This window comes from Cajanus cajan, chromosome 7 (assembly GCF_000230855.2).
Source record: "Cajanus cajan strain Asha chromosome 7, NIPB_CcT2T_4, whole genome shotgun sequence".
In the NCBI taxonomy this organism is placed as follows: domain Eukaryota; kingdom Viridiplantae; phylum Streptophyta; class Magnoliopsida; order Fabales; family Fabaceae; genus Cajanus; species Cajanus cajan.
Window position 1 is genome coordinate 34,476,626 of NC_138523.1, and position 7,756 is coordinate 34,484,381.

Below are 7,756 nucleotides of genomic sequence, written 5' to 3' on the forward strand. Positions count from 1 at the left end.
GTCACTGCTATCACAATTTCTATATAATAAATTATTAAGTATAGGAAGTCTGCTCCCCGAGTTGTATTGTATATACAATAATTCATTGAAAACGATGATATCCCTATTGCTAGTTTTATGGGCCAATTGTTCGAAAACAATTGTCAAGTTGGAACTTGGAAGTCCACTTATAATAGGCCTTTCAACTCAAATAATAATCACACGTTTAATCAATCGTTTCTTTAGTAAATTTGTTTTGATCAAATTTGTCGTATATTTTATTGAGTTAAATTAAAAAAAAAAAAAAAAACTTTCAAAAGAGTTATATATAAGTCGTGCTTATAAAAACCAAATACATGTTTCAAGGGTTCATATGATAAAACAAGTCTAAACAAACCATGTAAAACTTCATAAAATCCTCCTCTTATTTGTTTATAAAAAAAATATACACTACAAGAAAAAATGTAAATTGCTAGCGAATACAAATTTGTCAAAAAATTTATATTTTTGATGAATTTTACTGATAGAAAAAAATCGTAAGAAAAGTTATATTACTGACGTATAATTTTCGACGAATACAATCTGTCAGAAAATTTATATTTCCGACGGATACAAATTTGTTGAAAATTTTATATTTCTGATGGATAATTTTTTATAGATACAAATCTTTCAGAAAATTTATATTCTGACGGATATATCCGTTGGTAATTTCTGACAAATTTATATCTATCAAAAAATTTATCTTTCCAACAGATAATTTATTATGGATACAAATATGTCAAAAAATTTATATTTTCGACGGATATATCTGTCGATAATTTCCAACAAATACAAATCTGCCAGAAAATTTATATTTTCAATGAAAAAAATTCTTAGAAAAGTTATATTATCGACGGAATATTTCTAACGAATTTATATTTGTTGAAAATGTAAGAATTTCTGACGAAAATTTTTGACACATGCTTAAGTCAAAATTTTTCGATGGAATGTTACTAACGCATAATGGTTTATAAAAAATTTGATCTGTCAAAAATGTTTAATATTCTATCGAAAATTGCATTTATCGAAAATGTTTAATATTCCATTCAATAACAATAAAGATTATTAAAATTGATAATCATATATTAAAAAATATCAATAAAATTTGAAATATTTATATATATATACATGTATATATATTCTAATAAATTGTTATCTAAAAAAGACGGGTAGATTATATATATATATATATATATATATATATATATATAGAGAGAGAGAGAGAGAGAGAGAGAAAGAGGAGGAGGAGGAGGAGAAGGAATCAATTGACTCACAAAGTAACTCTTGGTAAAGTTATTCCGCTCAATAACTCATGGTGTATGTTCAATTTTATCAATCCAACTGTTAAATTAAAATTTATTAAATTTTACAGATAATTAATATAAAGAAAAATTGGTTAGCTTTGGAATAAATTATTTGCTAACAATATGGTTCAAAAATTAATTATTTTTAAATTATTTAACTAGAATTTTATTGACAATTTACTATATGATCTTGATATTTTTGTATAATTAATATCTAATTTTAAATTTGATATGAAAATATTATGATATAATTAGATAAGATTTTAAATTATTATTTTATTAATGGTTGATAATTAGAAAATAAAAAAATAATAATTAAATTTTTTGAATTTTATATCTTAGATAAATAAATATATTAAGTTAATTAATAATTTATTTAAAATATTAAAATTTAATTTATAAATATGTAATAAATAAATATTTATAATTTTATAAATTATCTTATTATTATAAAGTATAAAAATAATATTTTAAAATATATAAATTATTATTTAAAATTTTAAAGTTATAATAAATAATTTAAATTGTATCATAATATTAATTTTAAATAGAAATAAGTAGATTGTTAATTATAAAAGTAAGTATATATATAAATAAAGATTAATTAAATATAATATAATAATTATTATTGGTTAATGTAATTAAATATAATATAATTATTATATATATTATTATAATTTTATAACAGTCCGGATATACCAGAATGAGAAAAATCCAGAAATGGTACAAGTATGAAATTGTATAGTTGAGGATGACTTAAAAGAATTAATTTGTACTACTTGTACTAATAAGATGCATCTACTTTTTGGTAGTTTATCTCATTAGAACTTGACTTGAGTAATTTAGGGATGAGTGACCTTTTGACTTTTGGGAAGTTTCCCATAAAGTGTGCGAATAAAGACAAAACACATTAAAAAGTGAAGTGTCGTGAAATAAAATCCTTGAGATGTTAAATATGAGAGGTGTTACATTAATAAATTTATTAAAATTAAACAGAAATTTTCTAACAGATTTATTCGTTGGAATCACATAAAGATTTTTAAACAATACCGACAAATATTCCGTTAGAATTTATTGACAGATATTCCATTGGAAATTACCGATAGATATTACCGAAAGATATATCCATATGTCAAAAATTATCTTTTTTCGACGAATATTCCTTTTTACTGTTATGTCCATCAAAAATTTACATTTTCCTTATAGTAATAGTATTATTATAATAAAAAAAAAGAGTGAATTATATTTTTTTCCCTTAAGATATACTTAAAATAAACTTTCTTCTCCACTTTATTTTAAAATATGCATTTTATTCTTCTAATAGATGAATATGTATATTTAAGTCTCTTTAAATGTAATTGAGTTTTGTGATTCTCAACATGATAGAAAACTAATTAAAGAAAGTGAATTGTCATCATGAAGTAAAATTAAAAAAAAAAAAAAAGTCAAATATAGACAATGGCACCGTCTATTTTAATATTTAAAAAATATGTAATAAAAAAGAAAATAGAGAATGTCATAATCGATTTCTAAAATTTAAAAATAAAAATAAGAAGTAGAATTGTTAATACTATTGTCTACTTCATTCTTAAAAGAAGCAAAAAGTAGACACCGATATTATCAACTTTCTCATCATCAAGAAAAAAAAAAGTTTTTAATAAATTGACCATAATATTGTCATCTTACTACGGTTTTTTAAAATAAAACATTATAATAAATTGATGATATGCATGTCAATTTTTTAAACCATATCGATTTATTATTATACACAAATATTTTTTTTTAATATATTAAACATGTAGTTAATCTTTCTATTTACGCCACACAAGTTGAAGAGGTTATTAAAAATGAATTAATCACCTATACACGTGTAAAGTTTTTTTATACTGACAACTAATTATATCTTTTAATTGTGTCATGTCACTATTAAAAGTAAATAGGTTTACAGTGACATGACACAATTAAAAAATATAATTGGTTGTCGGTGTAAAAAAACTTTACACTAACAGTGTATAGGTAATTAACTCTTAAAAAATAAGATTTAACTCCTTTATGAAATATTTTGTTCTATAAAATAAAATACAATAATAATTATGGATTAAAAACTAAATGATAAATATTATAATTAATTTTAAATTTTATTATACATATATTTGATTTTATCACAATTTTTCATTGTTGTTTAAAAAAAGTATTTATTTTGATCATAATTACTAATATGATAATATAATATTGATAAAAAAAGTTAATATTTTATCACTATTACTTTATACAATTTAATAATTTTTACATGCTATGATCTTATAATAAGAAAAAACAAATTTATCATCACTAATTTGCGACAAACTATTTGTGAAATGTATGTTTTTGTCACTATTAATAAATTATAATGTTGGTTTATAATTAGGTCACTATTATAAATAATGTTAATGATAAAAATATAAATTATTCACAAATAATATATAATTGGTGACAAATTTTTATATTCATTTCGAAATCTTGCCACTAAATTATAATTTAATATTTTAGTTTGTTAGTTGTTATCATGTCATTTTTTTTTGGTACACGTCATCATTGTCATGTGCAATTGTCCATATATACATTTGGGCCAGAGGGAAATATACTTGGGCCAGAAGGAAGAATATGGGCTATAACTTCCTAATACTTAGCCCATCACTTTTGATGTAGGATGGGGGAATTGATATTTACACCTTCTTTTTATTTTTTTTAAAAAAACACTTTTTTTGAACAAATACCCTCAAATCCTCAATGTGCGCACTACCCTGTAAGAATTTAACATTCCAAAATTTGGCAGAAGGCATTCTCCTCCTTCACGGTGAAACAATTAATTTAAAACCTTACAAATTTCTCCTTCTTGGTTCCACACATACCCTCACTAAATTCAACCGCATCCATTACTCGGTCAATGCTAAAAACAATGTTAATCCTATCTCTTAGTCCCTCACGATAGAACAACCAAGGACAAATTTCCCTCAGTTTCATAAGGCATTCACAATTATTTCAAAGAAGCAAGAAGAAAGAGGGTTAAAAGGGTCTGAAGAAATTTTGAAGAACATTGAGACAAAGGGAAGGATTTTGAAGACTTAAAAACGGGGATTCAGATAATTATCTTTGATAGAGTGTGGTGGTGGTGGGTATATAAAAAAATGAGGATTTTGAGAATTTTCACTAGAAGGGAGTTGAGGTGGTGGTTGGTTTTGTAAAATTAAAATAACTTTGAAAATTATATTGATTAGGATCCATGTGCTAGAATACAAAAAAAAAAAAAAAATTGCAGATGAATAACAATAAAAGAGAAGAATATTTTTTGAAGTGAAATTGATATGAAGTGGTGATGTGAACAGTGAATGTGAATAGTAAATCAATTTATAGGCACTAGTAATGCCATTCAACGTTTAATTTTCTCTCAATGTCTTTTTTTTTTTTTTTCTCTCAGCGTCTCTTTTCTTCTCTCAACAATGTTGTTGCCCCTCTCAACCTTCTCTCTCTTTCTCTCAACGTCTCCTAGCCTTCTCTCTTTCTCTTTCTCTCGTTATTTCTTTCTCTTGTTCCCTCTCTTTCTCTCAACGTCTCTCTTTCTCTCTCGCTTTTGGGCTGTAGAGGGTGGTGGGTGGTGTGGGTGTGGGTGGGTGTGGGTGTGGGTGGTGAGGAGGTCAGATTCGGGCTATCAGAGGGTGGTGGTTGTGGTTGTGGGTGGCGGGGGGTCGGATTCGGGCCGCAGAGGGTGGTGGGTGGGTGTGGGTGTGGGTGTAGGTGGTGGGGAGGTCAGGTTCTGGCTGTCGGAGGGTGGTGGTTGTGGCTGTGGGTGGCAGGGAGGTTGGCTTCGGGCTACGGAGGGTGGCGGCCGCTTGGAAAGCTTGTTCCTTTGAAGGCACGCTTATCTCTGATTTTTTCTTGTCGTTCCAGCATGGAGGGAAAATGCTTTTCCAACCAATCATAACACTCCATGTGAAAGATCCATAGACCCAAGCTTTGTTGCTTCAATGAGGGACGAAGCTAAAATTTTTTCTCCTTTTTGTGGCACATAAGCCTACTCCAATGGACATTTATTAGATACGGTGTTTACATGTAAGAAATTGGTTAAAAAACCTCCATTAGAGATGCTTGGTCTTATAATAGGAAAAACAAACTTATCATCAATAATTTGTGACAAATTATTTGTGAGATGTATATTTTTGTCACTGTTAATAAATTATAATGTTGATTTATAATTAGGTCACTATTATAAATAATGTTAATGATAAAAATACAAATTAGTCACAAATAATATATAATTAGTGACAAATTTTATATTCATCTCGAAATCTTGCGACTAAATTATAATTTAATATTGACTTAAATATGTTCAAACTATCTCCAATTAGACCAATTTTCAGATTACTACTTATTAATTTTTTGTTTGTTTAAATTACCTGACTAATTTTTTTTTAATTTAGTACCTGACGTTAGTCCTTGTCTATTAAATGATGATATGGCTAACAGACTGCCACGTCATCACCCTACAGTGTATGCCATGTCAGCACACATGTCCATGCGGCCAGTCCCACCTGAAGCTCTAGCACCCAACAACGCGCCAACCAAAGCCCAAGAACATCCTCCTCCAGGCCCACTCCCAGGCCCACAACTTCTTTCTCTGACAGACCATCCACCTTAAGCAGTAGTGCGCCCTACAACGGCTCCACTAGCTACAAGCTCTCCTCCGACACCTCCATCTCCAATCGCACCTCCCTCACCCCCCTCCACGACACGCTCCCTAAGAACCCTCACCTCTCAGCTCTAGAACCTCCTCACCGTCGTCTACCGCAACCACCACGTCAACATCATCAAACTCCTCGGCGCCTCGGTCTCCAGTGACCACATCTACCTCGCTTACGACTTCATCAATGGAGCTAGCCTCTCTGACTACCTCTACAACAAGAACAACGCACACTTCATCGTCCTCTCAACGTGCATGTCCAGAATGCAAGTCACCACGGATCTTGGTCACGGCCTCGATTACATTCAAAACAAGACCAGTTTGAACATCAACTTCGTTCATAGCCACATCAAGACCAACAAAATCATTGTAACTGAGCCTTCCTTCAACACTAGGGTTTGCCACTTCGGCACCGTGCAACTCTTTGACGAAATTTACCTCAAGATTGAGAAATTAAGCGAAATTTGCGAGGAATTGTCGTCGCCGGCGAGATCCAAGCAATTCAAGGGCGTGCGAGGATACATAGCGCCAGAATTTAAAGTCTCCGACGTCGACACTAAAAATTTCAACGTGTATGCTTTCGGAGTGGTGATTTTGGGGCTTTAGTCTAGGGAAGAGCCGTTGAAGTTCAAGTTCGACGAGAAGACGCCCGAGAAGACCACAAAATAAGTAGTTTGAATTTCTGAGGTGGACATGACATGTGTGCTGACAGAAACTAACGTCAGATACTAAATTAAAAAAAAAAATTGATCAGGTAATTTAAACAAAATTTTTTTTAGTAAGTAATAATTTGAAAACTGAACTAATTAAAGATAGTTTGAACATATTTAAACTTTTAATATTTTAGTTGTTAGTTATTATCAAGTCATTTTTTTTTTGCTACACGTCATCATTGTCATGTGCAATTATATATATATATATATATATATATATATATATATATATATATATATATATATATACTATCCGTACTGCGAAGCCGAGTTCTGAGGTCGGCATCACCATGTAAGATGACCTCGGGCACGCGCTACGCGACGTCAGCTCGGCATTTAAGCAAATCATAACCTATCTCAAGGGATCTCGCTCCAGACGAGATCCACTATCTAATCTTATCTCAGGCCCAAGGCCCAAAGCAACCCTAATTCACACTAAGATACGTGCATTACTTATACGAGATTCATATTCCCACAAACACAAACTTTAGCATCGGAGTCTCTTTTGCAGGTACCACCCCCATCTTGGAGCATCAAGCGTACCAGCGAAGGAGGCTCACCGATCTTACCTGGCGGATCAGCTCTACAGCGGATTTTCGGTAAGAACATTTGGCGCCCACCGTGGGGCCGATCAAGACAGCTCTTATTGGCCACGCTTGTGGTTTTCACCAGAAGCCATAGCAGACGCGTAACAGACGACCTAGATCACACCACTAACATGGAAAACGAAGCAGCATTAAGACGACTGATCGAGCAGGTCGAGCAGATGTGGCGGCAACACGCCGCAGATCTACAAAGTATGCGTGCCAAGCACGAAACTGACCTAGCCACGATGCGGACCCACAATGAGGCTGACCTAGCGACTTTGCGCACGGAAAACAAAAGGATTCACGCTCAACTCCCGCGGTGACACTCTGATCACCCCCCTCATACAAACAACCACAATGAGGAAGAGGAACACTCCACTTTCCCCGACCAAGGTCGAGGAAAAGGACAAGGACGAG

The 7,756-nt window shown here is 31.2% G+C and overlaps 1 pseudogene; it reads left to right on the plus strand.

Moving 5' to 3' along the window:
- Positions 1–5,814: 5,814 nt before the first annotated feature.
- Positions 5,815–6,919, plus strand: LOC109792113 (lysM domain receptor-like kinase 3; annotated as a pseudogene).
- Positions 6,920–7,756: the final 837 nt, after the last annotated feature.